This window comes from Notothenia rossii (genome assembly GCF_949606895.1).
Source record: "Notothenia rossii genome assembly, chromosome: 3".
Taxonomy (NCBI): domain Eukaryota; kingdom Metazoa; phylum Chordata; class Actinopteri; order Perciformes; family Nototheniidae; genus Notothenia; species Notothenia rossii.
Genome location: NC_136901.1, coordinates 62,384,918 through 62,401,922, shown reverse-complemented (window position 1 = coordinate 62,401,922; position 17,005 = coordinate 62,384,918). Strand labels below are relative to the sequence as shown.

Genomic DNA, 17,005 nt, shown 5'->3' with positions numbered 1-17,005 from the left:
AAGCGGGATAATTTGCAGCGACTTATTCCTTATGGGGATAATAACACCCTTCATGCTGATCAAGATCCCTCCGCTATGCGTTGGGATCCTGATCTGCCGACGAGGCTCCATTAAAATATAAATATTTTTAGTGAATTACTGAGTTTAGGCACGTTAATAACGTTTTAATGAAGTTGAATACAGTATATTCATATGTGTCAGTGATTTCATGTCAATTCGGCGAACATAAACATAAATGATCGTGGTGAAGATGATGATTAAATTAGGATTAAAAATCGAGAGCCGGGCTGCATTTCCTCCCGTTCGTTTTTTTTCGACTAAACAACATTATTTTGTTAAATAACAACATGGTGATGTTTTGTAAATAATTACTTGTCTCTTATTTAGCACAGAGTATGATATCCGTGAAATATGGATCTTAACAAAGTTCCGCTGTACATCCAGTATCTGACTTTATTTCACATGAGCTCCAGTGTGGAACCCCACTGCACCCCCTGGTGGATCAATGATCCATTGCAGCTGGCTTCATTATAATTACATTTATTTATCACAGGGGAGGTCTCAAGTCAAGCTGGAGGTTTTCCCTTGAGCCAGAGCCCTAGAGAGATAAGAGTAAGGACACTCCCATAGACCTCCGTTGTAAAAAATGGCGGTGCCTACTTCCGGGGTATGGACATCGAAATAGTTCCAAATATTGTAATTTGGGCGTTGGACCTCATTCACTTAAATTACGGCGCATCGATTAGTTCCAGAGGTAAGTTGCTGAAATATCGAACTCTTTTGAATTGTCAACTGTCTATATTGTCTCAGAGGCCCTTTATGATGCTTATACTGGTCTTCATTTGTATATGCACAGCGTAATTATCTATATTTTATCCTGGTTGTTACAACCAATTTTGCTAGCATTGCCTGCTAGTTAGCTAGCGCGAGTTCGTCAGCTTTGAAGGCAAGATTTCAGTAATGAATCGCTAGCAGCTTATATATCAATGATGCTGGGTAACTAACAAGCAGGATTTAGATTGATTATGTTTTTTTTTTGTTATTTTGGCTTTTATCTGCTGAACCTGACCGTGTCAGCCATCCTTAGTCGGCTTTTTCTGTATGTTATGACTTAACTGCTAGCACTAGTAGAAATGAGGTGGCGTTTGTGATAAATATTTCATTTAATATTTAATTGAATTTTGGGATATACTAACATTTCATTATGTGACCTGTACTTCGTTTTTTTTTGTACTGTTCTGTGTGTTCTGTGTTAACTCATCTGTACTGTACAACTAGCCTAGCGCTACTTTTTAATGCTTGATGGCATGCTAGGATAGATTCCTTTGTATTGTAATATACACACTAGTTTAATGATTGTTCTTCAAAGGTATTATTCAGTCTTAAAAAAATAATAGCCTACTGAACAGGCTACTCTACAGCAGTGAATGAAGGATGAGCCTAAAACATGGTCATGCATCCAAAATGTTTATTTTTAACTAAATAAACACTTTAAAAAAAATAATTAGCACTTTTTTATTCAGCCTCATATGTCAGCCATGGCTGTTGCTGCTGCTGCTGGCGGAGGTGACAGCGCCCAGTGCATATTGAAACTCTACAGGTGTTGGGACCGAGTTCCCAGACGAATGGACGAAAATTTGTTTTCAAGGCAGTCTTGAGTGAACAAATGTGTGCCCTTGTCTCAACAGGTCATGCTGGACTTCCAGGATCGTTGTTGTGGCCATCACCAGACCTGTCTGGACTGGTTTCCAGCTGCCCTTGGGACCGATCTTCTTTTTTATAAATTGTTGTTTTTTTGTAAATAGTTGTTTGTAAATATTTGTAAAATGCCCCCCCCCCCCACAATTGTTGTTCGCACAATTATGCTTCTGTTTTTCACATTTGGTGTCCATTGTTCAGCCACTGTATTGGTAAGCAACCATTTGTTTTGGCCAAAATGTGTTATTCACACTCCTGACTCCAGTTTGATGTGCTGCATTGTCCTCTGAGTGGTCCTGATTTCGGGCAGAGATCATGGCTTGGAAGGTTTTATATCCTGTAGTGGTTTTGAACCATGGTTCAACAGGAGCTTCTGTAAATAGTTTTAATATTTATCATAGTAATCATTTTCAGTCTCCCATTCTGTCTCAATTTCATTTATCGTTTCTTTGCCCCACCATATGTTTTGTTGTCCAAGGGCACTAATTTGGTCTGGGTTGAAGATTGTTTTACACTTTAGATTAATCAGATTGTGTTTTTTGGCTGAATTCATATTTTTCTGTTTAACCCTAACCCTCTTTGTTCTCCTTCTCATTCATTTTACTTTGTTTTGTTCTAACACACATCACTTTTTCCATACACTGTTCTTAATACTTTGTTCGTCCCTTTTACTTTGTTCTTCCTGTTGTTCTTGTTCAAACACATATATGAATTGTTCATCCACTGTTGTGGTAAAATGATATTCATAGTCTTAACATGATCATGCTACCCATGCTAACATGAACACAAGCGTTTCCCTCCAAAAATGTAAAACGTATCTAAGTAATAGGCTACCAAGCTTTCCGTTGTCACCCTGCCTCTCCAAATGCAAAACTGTCAATAAAAAGTATGCAATAATGCAATTACAGCTGAAAAAGTACTTGGGTGTGTGTGCTTTTTTATATTTATATTTACCATTCAATAACGCAATCGCTGCTGTCTGTCTGTGACAGTCGCAGTTTGATCTCAGTGTTTCTTATAAACTGTAGGGGCAGGGGAAAAGGTTAAGACATGTAGTTTAGAATGAAATGAAAAATCTATGATGCATGTGTATTATCCTCGCAACTACAGTCATTACATTTCCACTTTTGTGTAAGGTTTGAGGGTGTGGTTCTGCAAGCCTCATTTGCAGATTCACTTGTCACGGCGCGCGGCGCGCCCAGAGGCTTTTTAGTGGGCGCGTCACCGGGATGCCAGGGTTGGTTCTCACGGGAGGAGGAAGCGTATGTGTGGTGAATGCGGGTATTCAGCGGGATATTTAAGTTTCCTCAACATGTTACTGTGTTACATGTTACTATGTTAAAATGCAACGGGGGAAGTAACTGAAAGTAACCGTATGTGGATATTGCATCGACCAACCTCGAAGCACGTCTCCCTGGAGAGGACGCGCACAGTGAGAGAGATTCTCTCAAACACAGGGTGAGATCGCTCCTTTGTGCCACGCCGATCATCTTGTTTTCCTTTTTTGTGGATTATAGCCTGAAAAGGCCTACAAACATTTCTGTTTTTGCCGCCGACGGGCGCAGGAGCAACAGCCTTTTTTTTGTATCAATGAACTACACTAAGGCCTAGATTAGGCAGTAAAGAAAATTTCAATGCATCACGAGTGGACTTTTTGTTGGGTTCTATGTTTTGTTTGGCTCGAAACACTGTGAATACATTTGAATAACGCAGAAAACCTGTCTTTGTTTATTTTGTTAATGTGTGCATAAACAGATGTAGCACTTAATTTCAGACAGTTTGAAACGCGAGGGCCGTGATTGGTACGTGATCTGCCCTCGCTCAAGGGAAAACCTCCAGCTTGACTTGAGACCGCCCCCGTGATAAATAAATGTAATTATAATGAAGCCAGCTGCAATGGATCATTGATCCACCAGGGGGTGCAGTGGGGTTCCAGACTGGAGCTCATGTGAAATAAAGTCAGATACTGTACAGTACGCTGGATGTACAGCGGAACTTAATGTTGTTTAGTCTAAAAAAACGAACGGGAGGAAATGCAGCCCGGCTCTCGATTTTTAATCCTAATTTAATCATCATCTTCACCACGATCATTTATGTTTATGTTTGCCGAATTGACATGAAATCACTGACAAATATGAATATACTGTATTCAACTTCATTAAAACGTTATTAACGGGCCTAAACTCAGTAATTATACGATCATGTTCTGATAATGATGACGCAATAGCCCCGCCTCTCCCCACCTCTGCTGCTCACCCCCGCGTCAAAGTAAACTGCACACTGAATTCAGATTATTTATCTTTCTCTCGATATGGACATAAACGCGAGTGAAGTCTAATCTGACAGGACGGAGACACGCAGCTCTGCTCACTTGCAGCTCCTCCCGCTGTGATGCAGCGGGGAACGGAGTAAAACACGCACTTCAGTCAGATCATCGCCCTTAGTTATTTTAATTACCTCTCGAACTACCTAAACTAGTTATAAATATGTTTATTTTTACTGTCGGCCAGGTCACTCATTACTGGATCAGCTGCTGCATGAGACAGACACTGACGCTGTCCGAAGAGAGGGAGGAAAAAGAGAGGCTCCGTGTATTTTATTATTATATAGAGTCGTTATTCATTTGTTTTAAAGCTCAATAAATAACAAAGAAGACCTTTGACCGGCACTTTTTATAATTTTGTCCGGAAGATTTAAATTTTAATACACGTTGACCTCTGCCCCATAGAGAGGCGAAGTCACGCCCATCTACTTCCGGTCCATGGGACCCCGGAAGCGAAAAATTATACATTGAATTCAATGGAGAGAGAAAACGTATCTTTTGATCCCGTTTGGATTGTGCCACGAACTACACATATGATGTTTGTCAATCTTAAACAATAATTTCCATGTCAAAAAAGTCACATTTTGTCGTAAAACTGTTGAAATATAAGACTATGAAAAATACGCGACTACAAAGACTACAAATCCCAAATCCCATTCTGGGTCGCGCATGTGATGTCACAGACGATAATGCTCCAAGTGGTTGCGAATCGTAATTAAAGCGAAGAAGAAGATTTCATAACTGATTTATTCCCTCCAATAAATATAAAAGATTGCTCCAATAAATTCACTTTTATAAGATGCCTGTGTGCTTTGTACCATGTTGTAATCACACAAGTGATCATACCACTTGCTCGTTCTATCGCTTCCCGTCTGATGAAAGGACCAGGAGTCGCTGGATCAGACATATCAGGTAATATCATAGGTAATATACATGTTGTGGATGGAACATAGTCAAGTTAGCTACCTAGCTAGTAGTGAGCACGTTAGTTAGCATTACATTACTTAGCCTTGTCATTTTTAGTAGCCTTACCATGAAGTTATTATTTTATTACATGAAGTACACCAAAATGTTAAACAGTAAGATTAGTCATCATGGTAAGTATTTCGTGAAACATTTGAAGAGTAGCCTGCTGCGCCCTCCACCGGGTGCTAAGGAAGCAGTTCAGGGAGAGTCGAAGGAAGGCAGGCAGGCAGGGAGCTTTGCATGACGTTCTTCTGGACGTGTGTCATTGTGATGATAATGAGAGTGAGTCAATCTGTTTGTTGGAAAGACAGTAGTTGAGTGATTACTGAGAGAACATTATTAAAAGAGATAATTATTCAGTGTTGTTACTTTAAAGTGTTGTTACTGACCTTTTTCTCTTTTATTTTCTTTACCTCACCTGTAACTGCTGAGACCCTGAGGAACATGCACACTGACCTGCTCTGGCAACCTGATTTCCACTGTACGTAATAGTATTTGGTTATGGTATATTATTTATATACATCAAAGGCACAATGCACCCCCCAGAGACACACATGTATTGAGTGATATTTTGCATAGGTCATGTGAAATCATCTTTACACACTAGAAAACTGTAGGAGCAGCAACTTGTTTTGAAATTGAATTTTTAATATCCGATAATAAAGTTGATCTGTTTTTTTTATTCTTCTCTCTCCCCAGCTCCATCCATCACCGTTCTCTGTTCCTGCAGGTCCTGCTTGCTAATCAATGCTCATATCTTTTTACACAATTACAAATAAAGTCAATGTAATGTATGACATGAAGTTGTGCTTCATTCTGAGTCAATAATAAATTCATTCTGCCTTCAACTGCAAAATGATTGTGGACTGCACCTTCTTCCATGTAGCTGCCCCCCCCCCCCCCCCCCCCAGTAAGATGAACCAAGCAAAGCTGACATACTCAACATACAGCTGTGCTTTTAAGTTTACATGAAGAATTTGTGAAATATTGGTAATTATTTGGAAAAAATTACTGACGATGCAGAAAACTTTTTTTATTTAGGAACAGTGGTCAGGTGAAGCATTTATCACTACATATGTGTCACACTTAAAAGGCCAAACACACCTCGTTTACAACTCCCCAGTTGACAGCCATGACTCCGTCTAAATTGTACCCCCCAAGCACCCTCTTCATGAGGGACGCGCATGGAGTGGATGAAAGTCCCGACCTCAGCACAGCACCAAAATTGCTGGCTGTCAACCTGCCCTGCCTGTGTAACTGCCACTGAGGATTTGTCCGCTGTCCTACGGTGGCTGCCTGGATGGCAGCTTGCTGGTCTCTGCTCAGTCGCATTGAGGCAAGAATTGCCTCAAGCCCCCGACCCCCATGCTCCTTCACCAGCTCCGGCACGTTGAAAATGGCCTGATGTTGAGGCTGCAGCTCTGGCTCAGGTGACAAAAGCCATGCCATGCCACGCTGCGCCCCTCAGTGCAGACCTGAACCAGTCTACTTCCTCAGTGGCGATGTCTCTGGCCAGTGGGTTGTATGTCTCCTCTTGCTGTTGGTAGAGTTGAGACACCGGCTGGACTACTTTTGAAGTGCCGGGCTTCCTCCACTGGCACTCAACTTCTGTGGAGCTGATCTGCCACATGGCAAATATTGCCAATGCTGCAGCGTGGCTTCATTTGTACATCCTCCGTGCACAACCACAGACAGCGCTCTGCATCGCGCCATCCTCTCCCATGTAGATCTGTACAAATAAAGTAAGTACCATGTTTGTTAACATGCTATAATAGATTGAATGAGCAATACAAGGATGGTCCAGATCTGGGGGTGGGAGGGTTTATTTTTCCATAGTTTTGTCCTCTTGTCTGATTGTTGTTATTGTTTGTTTTTTCTGAATTTTTTTTAATTTGTGTTGTATTGGTTGTGATTGTACATTGAATTTTTTTAAATGTGTATTACATTTTTGAAAAACATTTGATCAACAAAAAAAGTATTTTTGGTCAGGATCTAGACTCAGTGTGTAGTTTATGAATTAATCAATGCTCTCTACATTAGGAAAACACATACCAGTGTACCAGAGGGAGTCACACACAGCTGTGCCTAGATAACCAAACAAATTGACAAGATAACCAAAATCCTTGAATCTACACACAGCAAATAAACTCAAATGACACAACGAGATGTAAAAAGGAGATCACACATATAGTCGATATAAAACTGGCCGCTTCAATCTGAAGAGCAACTAAAACAAAACACGGGAGTATACCTTGTTCTTGTGAACACTAATGTTATCCATAGCATACACACCCGTATACAGTACACCCGTTCTAGGTTCTGATTGGCTCTCTAGGTTGGCATTCTAGCTTCTGACTCGCTGTCCAGGTTGTCAATCACAGCCGTGGTTCATATTATGCTAGTCGACTCGTAACATCGCTAAACTTTTTTTCTTGACGGTTTTCTCAGTCAACTAATGCTATTGATAACAGTAACATAAATTAACACAGCCCTGCACACTGCAGTCATTATATGCCTGGTCTGTGGTTCATCATCTTCTTTTTCATTCTCCTCCTTATTGACTGACATTAATGTTAAACATTGCACTCATATTACTCACTGAAACCTTGTAAAGCCGGTCCCGCATGCTGGCTCTTACAGAACCGACTAACTCCCCTTTCGTGTATGTACAGCTCTCAACGTGCCCAGACTTGTAGTGATTTTCACCTCGTTTTATACTTTTATTCTCATTCTGAAAGAATGAGGTGAAATGTGCCAACGTGACGGCCATCTTTGTGTTGGTGACGCGTATTGTGCGGGACCAGAGACCTGTAGTTCACTGAGCGGCTTAACACAAAAAAATGTGTTACTTCACAGTTTTACGACACATTTTAATTTTTTTGACTTGCAAAATGTTCTTTTAAATTGACAAACATCATATGTGTCATTCGTGGCACAATTCAAACGGGATCAAAAGATACGTTTTCTCTCTCCATTGAATTCAATGTATAATTTTCCGCTTCCGGGGTCCCATGGAGGCTCCCGGAAGGGGAGGGACTTCGCCTCTCTATTAACTGGATACAGCGTGGGAGGCGGGGCCTCATTCATTCCTATGAGAGTTGCTTGGCGCATGATGATAAAATGGCCCAACTTTTGAGAGAGCGAAACGTCACAGATTACCCGGCATGCCTGAGAAGTACCCGTATGTGCGCTCATAGCGCATGTGCAACTTTAACCAAAATGCAAAGAATTATTGCACTGTATATATATATGTATATTAATATATATATATATGTATATATATATATGTATATTAATATATATATATATATATGTATATATATATATATATATATATATATATATATATATATATATATATATACACGGTGCAATAAGCTTCTTAGTGCAATAAGTAGCTACAGGGACGTTAATCTAGTCGGTAATATTAACTTTATTTAATACAACATTTACGGTACAAGATTTAATCATACAGCCCATGTAGTATAATATTTTACAAATGAGGAATTACAGCAAACATGTGCAATATATCCATTATTACAGCTCCGTGGGATGGCAGTGAGACGATATGGGTCCGTTGTTATTGTGCATCCATGGGTAAAGATAAACGCATGTAGTGCTGAACCTGCTGAACACGTAACATGAACGTGCCGGGCGGCGCGGTCCCGTGGGTTAGATGCGCGTTCATAATGCAGAGGGATATAACTCTCAGAATAACGTTATTAGCACATTTTTACAACTTGAGGAACGAATGTTTTTTATTAGGGCTATACAAGTGTTCATACTGGGTGGTTTATTTAGTTTAAAAAAAATTATCCAACGATTTACAGACCATTCTTTCCCCATGTAAGTCAATGGGAAAAAGTGTTTCCGGGCCCAGCAACCTAAAAGAAGTGTAGTACCGCCGTTTGGCCACGACGAATATTCTACTCAGAGTCCGGCGCACTTCCTGGGGGCTTGCTCGGCTCCCACCGCAGAGAATAAACAGAAGGGTAACCATGACAACCATGCTTCTTCGCTAATTGTATGCCACTGGTCCGTGGTCAGGCCTGGGAACCGACGGGAGACACTGGACTCAAGTGTCTGCCTCACATTGAGGGGAAGGGGCATTTCCCCTTTGCTCCCACTCCAGTTTGTGATTCTGACCATGTTCTCATAGGTTTCAAATGGTAACATGGCCATGAACAAATCCCGCTATTAGAATGCAATTTTTAAAAACATAGGGTGCTACATAACACACTTTCAGGAAAAGTCACGGACTGGGAGACTTTAATATTTTATTGAAAAAAGTTACATTGCACACACACCACATCACACAAATTGACCCGATTGGCAGTTCTAGTGTTAAATAAACTCACTAATTAATGAAACCAGTTCAATACGCATTATTCTTATCATTCTTTATGAGCGCAGAAAGTCTTAAAATCAGACGGCAGGCAGTTACAGGTGTGTGTGTGTGTGTGTGTGTGTGTGTGTGTGTGTCTGTGTGTGTGTGTGTGTGTGTGTGTGTGTGTGTGTGTGTGTGTGTGTGTGTGTGTGTGTGTGTGTGTGTGTGTGTGCGTGTGTGCCTTATGTGCCCATCCCCCCCATGTGAATCACACGTAGCTCTGATCACCTATGATAAATGGGCCACACCTAATCGCTGGCTATTCAGCCACAGAGCTCCCTCTTTGCAAATCAAAATGTAGACGGTGTGAAAGTAGTGAGGCCTGTGAAGACACCATTGCAGTAATCGAGTCTACTGAAGATACGAGTTTAAAATCAGACCTGTTTTTTAAATGAAATCTGATGGCAGGCAGTTAGCTGTGATCACCTATAAGGCTTGAAGTTACTTCAGATGCTGAAATATTTTTTATTTTTCAAGTATAAACATACAGTATACAACAGATATACATGCATACAAATTATAACATCACATGCATGTTATTAATTTTACAAATAGGACAGAGGGTGCAGCACAAACAGTACGAAACAAATAGAGAGCTTTCTGAACATCAGCAGGAGAGGACTCTTTCAAGACACAAGTAAATACTGAAATGACCATTAAATGTCCTATTAAAATGCAAGTTTCTTCGTGACACTTCCAACATAAATGGAATTCTCACCAACCTAAAACATTTTATTTTTTTAAAAACATGTCACTGTAGAGACACAAAATACTTGAACATACAAATGAACAACACCAAATTGAGCTCACTTTCTACACTATTTGATGATCTACCTCCTACCTAGTTTGTTTTTTAGTCCATGTATTTTGGCAGAGGCTTGGTCTGGCTGTATCTTCATAACAACCCTCTGGATAAACTCAAATGAATATTTAATTTCCAGAGTATACTGAAGACTGAAGCAATATATTAGTCCAAGAAGCATCGCAAAGCCACATCTTTCAGGTTGTGGAGCACAATTGTCTCCTCGACCACAACTGCCACATTGAAGATCTGCTGATGAAAGGCATCCCATTCACCTTCGTAGCATATGAGTAGACCAACTTGCATCACCTTCATGGCTTCCTCGAGAGTGTCTCCATGAGCCTTAAAAAAGGAGAAATAAAAGTCAGCTCAGTGTACTACAAGTACTTTTTCTCTACAAAGCTAATTAAGAGGCTTCTGCTATAAACATAGAAGCTAAAATCTACAGTTCACAGTGTAAAAGTGCAATGTGATGGAACATCATTTCATCTGCCTCTCTTTTCACAGTTTGAGCTTTATATGTATTTATATTATTTAATAGTTACGTTTTTTTGCGGTTTTTGTTTATATTAAATGTATCATTCTTTATTGCAATTATTTTAGTTAAATTAAGGTAATTGTAAACATTACTTTTGAAGGAAACTTTGGGCACAGGGTGATTTGGGTTGATTTATGTTAAAATGTACAATTACATAAAGTAATTCAAGACAGTTATGATCTTACATCACACATCCTGAGGACATTTTCCTGATTTTCGCCAGACATGTAGTGTGATAGTCCCAAGAGAGCAGCAGTCCTCCTCCTCTCATTTGTGTCCTGCAGGACAACAAATGCAGTGGGATATAAACATTTGTAGCAAACAAATGGTGGCTAAATTATGGTCATCAGCATCTCCACTTACATCTTTCTCAAGGCAGTCCAAAAGGCCTTTTAGTGCCGGCTTCTTTCCAGTCCTGGATGCACCTTTGTAGACCTCCAGCAATGCCAGGCCATCAAGTCCATCCAGAAACGATGAAAGCAGGTCCGTAGTGACAATTCTCTGGAACTCTGCCTGAATCTGAGGAGACACAGACATATCAACAATATTCTACCAACAGTCTGCAACTGTGCATGTTGCCTTCTCATTGTAACTGGAAAACCTGCACAACTTACAAGTCCACTTCATCCAGTTGCAGCAAAATGGAAATTTTTGAAAATCTGTCTGTAATAGAGAACACACATTTAGGTACATTATGAAGCAGGCCTTAATAAAATAATAACAACTGAGAACATGACAAAGAATAAGATGCACACAATTTACAACAGTCACGTTGCCCATAAACTACAAGCCTTTGCTTTCACAATTACAATATTATCCTTGAATTCATATGATAAAGACTTAAACAGTACTTCATTTAAATAAATAAACAACTTGAAATGTTCATCTTTGATTGATGAGGCATATTCACTCTAATAAATTCATGGGATGCATGTAATAATAACAGGGAAAGGTTAGTGTGCATCCACATAGAGCATTTGTGTGTCTACGTGCATGCCATATCAATGAAAAAACTATTATTTGTTTTAACCAAACTTAAAATAAATTATACAATGGTTGTAATTGTTGATTATTTGCTTGCAGTTATTTTCCATATAATATTCAGTGGATTATTATTGTTTTTTTAGTAATAACTTGACTACCTCTGAAAGCAGAAGTTTAGGAAAAATTATTGTTCATGTATAAATATTATTTATTTTATTATAATATAAATATCAAACAATTACAACCATTGCAAATCTTATTTATTATTGTGGGTGAACAGTAACCTTTCCCTGTGTTATAATTACATACATCCCATTAATTTATTAGATCAAATAACAATAATCTCATCAATCAAAGATCAACATTTTTAAGTGCCTTGAGCACCGACTGTTCCCGCTGCTAGAAACGGCTGATATTAAGACACTTCAGTGCGCAAGTCACAGAACGAAATGCATTGTGGGACATGTAGTTTATGGGCACCATAGTTCAATAAAATAAACTAAATATATTCCTTTCTTTTCTATAAAATAGTTTCTAAAAAGCAGAAATACAAATTTGTCTCCATTTCAAGAGTGGAACATAGCATTTGTACACAATATAAATGCTATTTCTGAACACAGTTAGCATTTTACTCGTTCAATGGCGCGAGGCATCCCCTCTGTATCTGGGCAGGTTTAGCGTGAGCTGAACCAGAAAAACGTTGCAAGGATAGAATCACTTTAACACTTGCTCGGCCTTAACAAAAAACAATATTCAAGTCCCCTATACTTATCCACAAATGACATCCATTTCAACGCCATGGCGGGGGCTAACAAGCTACAATTCTTAGCCGAACAGAGAGCCGGGACACGGCTAATTACTGGCAGGAACACACACAACCTCACCGAAACACGTTAATTTAGCTTAAATATTTAGCCGAACAGAGCCGGGACACGGCTAATTACTGGAACGAACAAACAAAACCTCTCTAAATTAAGCTACTATAGGCAGTTACCATTTAAACCTTTTAAAAATGTATAAGCGTCATACATAAGAGTAAGAATACTTGAAACTTATTTATTTAATAAAAGTTTAGATAATCATAATCCTGTAAAGTTAGGTTGGTTAACCCACATTTTCATAACACTGCCCTGAAATAAAATCTCTTTTATAAACATTCAAACACAAGTTAGGTGTGGATTTAACTCCATTTAGCTACTTTTCGTTTTGCCTGAAACCATTAAATATGCAACCACTCACCTGACGTTGCCTGTCCGTCAGTGGTTCATCAGCCGAAATCACTGTCATATCGCTTCACAAAAACGCATTCATCCGCCGCTTAGCTTTTCGTAGTCATCAATCTGTCTGGTGGAAGTTCTTGCTGTATATCGTAAAAAAATAAAAAACTAATTTCCCTGTTAAATGCATTCAATTAATATAAACAACTATGAGACCGGGATTATTTTCACCGGGCAGCAATATGTCAACACTACTGCCATGTTAAGAGGCCATGGAAAGTTTCAGAACATTATTACACATCACAACTCACTGTTCAGTCAAATTGACTTCATAGAATGTAGAGCTCATTGAACTGGCTTACAGAGCTGAGCTGAAATAATAACAACTTATGAAATTAAGTAGAAATTGCATAAATTGCATATGTTAAGTGAAAGTAAATTAAAGACAAAAGTTTCAATAACTTAATGATCAAATCCTTTTTTACAGCGGCTCCATAATATAACTGGCAAAAATGTAAGAATTTCATTCATCGGCCTACAGTGGGAAAACTGTTTAATCTGTTGGAATAGAGTATAAATATCAAATATCACTACTTTTCTTCTAAATGAAATGCTGACATTACAAAATGCATGGTTTAATGTAATGTAAACATTTACATTATTATTATGATTATTTAATATATAAAGACTATATTTTAAAATGCTCTTCAAAGCAGTTTCTGTCAACTACAAAAGGCAACATCATTTCTGTATTTGTGAATGAAGCGCCATCTTCTGGTTAAAACCTGAAATTGAAAATCTGGCAACGCCCTCTTGGAAAATAGTGGGAGGGCTTAAGATTCCTCTATACTTGTTTTAGGAAGGTCGTAGGCAGGAAGATGTAAGCTGGAGTCTGAAATGAAGTGCTACATCTGTAGACTTTAGTTAATACATTTCCGTGGGGACTATTTTGTGGGAAGAGCAGATTATCCGTTTATTATTTCTGTTTACCTTTTATAATATTTCATTCAAGAACCCCTTGTGCGTTTAATTAACACAACTATTTTTAGATAGTTGATCGTTACATGTCTGTCCCATTATAGAAGAACATGACAGCGCAGCGCAACTATACTACGGACTTGACTGCCCTGGCAGTTACATCAACATAGCCTGCTTGTGCTACCACACTTTACCCTCAAAATATCGTTAAATAACGAAACTTGGAAATAGTGCCAATCCATACAAAGTGTAACCACATCATGTACATATGAAAGCAATCTTTAAAAAATAACAGCGTTGGTTTAATCTATGACTATTTTGACCATGTTCGTGCTGTTTTTGCCATAGAGAAGCATTGCCCCGGAAGTGCGTTTTGAACTATCCCGGCATACATAAACCACGTTCAAAGAGTGTCGTAACTCTTTCTCTCTAGGGCTCTGCCTTGAGCGAGGGCAGATCACGTACCAATCACGGCCCTCGCATTTCAAACTGTCTGAAATGAAGCGCTACATCTGTAAAGTTAATTATGTTCATCCAATGTCAGAAGGATTACCTTTTAACAAACGTTGTAATGCTTTTCTTCAATTTCAATTTGAGTAAAACATTGAAGATATAACATTGTATTGTTTTCTTTTTACACTGACTCAGATATAATGAAAAGACTACGTCAGTCGAAGCTCAACTTTGGTAAGGAAGAGACAGGACAGGCAGAGAGAAAGAGAGAGAGAAAGTGATGGAAGTCAGGGAGGAACAGGTACAATCACACAAAATAATGTAGGCTTAATAACCTCATCTATTTATCTATCTATCCATCTATCTATCCATCTATCCCAACCCAGTCTCACAAAAAAACGTGTAATAACTACGTTGGTCCACAACGTAGGACGTAGTATTTCTACAAAAACGCCTCTGAAATTGTAAGATCCCTACGTTTTTTTTCACCATTCATTCCAATGGCTGGCTTCTATGTCACGTGATCTTCACATTTCTCCCTGCAGAAAAAAAAAACATGGCCGAACTTCGTTTTATTCTCGACGTTTTCATATTTCCCATAATAAGAAGTTGCCAGTATTAAACTGTGTACATCCCTGGAGGTTTAGGGGATAGGAAACACTCAAATTTAAAACATATAATTAATAAATGGGTGAAAATTGCTTGTGCCCATAATGGGCAGCATTAATATATACCCACATGCCAGCTCAGGTCAGAAGAGCTTTATTTAACAGCTGGTCTTATGTCTGTGACCTCTCCTGTTGTTAATTGATAAGCCTGAAACATGCACTTGTCAAGGTTCAGAGGCACATTTTGCAAATATGGCAGTAGCCATCGATCATCTTAAGATAAGATATACTTTATTGATCCCAAGTTGGAAACATTTGCGTTACATCAGCATGTGTAACAGTTGTAAATATGCAGTGGTGTTTATTTGTAAATCATTTAGTATAATCACAAATTCTGTGTTTCGTATTTAATAATTCTGTGTTCCTTATTTATTGATTGCTCAATACCTGACAAGGCCGGAGATGAAAAACTCGGGTCGCAGGTTCCTCAACAGTGCATCACAAGACATCTATCAATATTTGTGTATACCTCCTCCATTAAACTGTCATATTCTGCACATTTCTTATACTATCTACATACATCTTATATAAGAGTATAATACATATGTATAATATCAGTTAAAATAAGTGCTTCAACATAGTTAACATTGCTGGAGGTACAAACAAAGTTTTTCATTCATTGCATAACTACACCGTTTGTGTATATGTCAATAAACCTTAGAAAATCTTGAAATCTTGAAAGGGATGTGCAAAATAGTCATTATATACAGTCTTTAATGAACTATTAGTAGAGAATAACGAGTAATAAATATACTTTATAGGGATCCTATGAATATCTAATAATACAAATAATGAAATTCAATAACATGCTTTAACCACCAGGTGTCCCTTTATATCAGGAGTGCACCTTTATGGTGTAAATACAGCCTATCTACCAATTGGATCAAATATAAAAGTCAGCCGAATTAGTGTTGATACTGTAAGGAGATGTATTGTGTGAAAAGAAATGTAAGATGTTGTTTAATTGCTGATATATTATATAGAGCCTTGATGAGAAGACTTTTAGACAAACATGAGGAACTACCGCCAACACTGAAAACGTGACGTGGATCATAAATATATCAGCAATTAAACAACATCTTACATTTATTTTCACACAATACGTCTCTTTGCAGGATCAACACTAATTCGGCTGACTTTTATATTTGATCCAATTGGTAGATAGGCTGTATTTACACCATAAACATGCACAGCTGATAGAAAGGGACACCTTGTGGTTAAAGCATGTTATTGAATTTCATTATTTGTATTATTAGATATTAATAGGATCCCTATAAAGTATATTCATTACTCGTTATTCTCTACTAATAGTTCATTAAAGACTGTATATAATGACTATTTTGCACATCCCTTTCAAGATTTCAAGATTTTCTAAGGCTTATTGACATATCATATTCACAAACGGTGTAGTTATGCAATGAATGAAAAACTTTGTGTAGACCTCCAGCAATGTTAACTATGTTGAAGCACTTATTTTAACTGATATTATACATATGTATTATACTCTTGAGGAATGCACGGTTGAGGAACCTGCGACCCAAGTTTTTCATCTCCGGCCTTGTCAGGTATTGAACAATCAATAAATAAAGAACACAGAATTATTAAATATGAAACAGAATTTGTGTGATTATACCAAATGATTTACAAATAAACACCACTGTATATTTACAACTGTTACACATGCTGATGTAACGCAAATGTTTCCAACTTGGGATCAATAAAGTATATCTTATCTTAAGATGATCGATGGCTACTGCCATATTTGCAAAATGTGCCTCTGAACCTTGACAAGTGCATGTTTCAGGCTTATCAATTAACAACAGGAGAGGTCACAGACATAAGACCAGCTGTTAAATAAAGCTCTTCTGACCTTAGCTGGCATTCGGGTATATATTAATGCTGCCCATTATGGGCACAAGCAATTTTCACCCATTTATTAATTAAATGTTTTAAATTTGAGTGTTTCATATCCCCTAAACCTCCAGGGATGT

At 38.3% G+C, this 17,005-nt stretch overlaps 1 long non-coding RNA gene across 1 annotated transcript; it reads left to right on the top strand.

Moving 5' to 3' along the window:
• The first annotated feature begins 627 nt into the window (after positions 1 to 627).
• LOC307033956 lies at positions 628 to 2,617 on the top strand. Its single transcript, XR_013806729.1, has 2 exons — positions 628 to 754; positions 1,689 to 2,617. It is a non-coding gene; the product is annotated as an uncharacterized lncRNA (long non-coding RNA).
• The last annotated feature ends 14,388 nt before the right edge of the window (positions 2,618 to 17,005 follow it).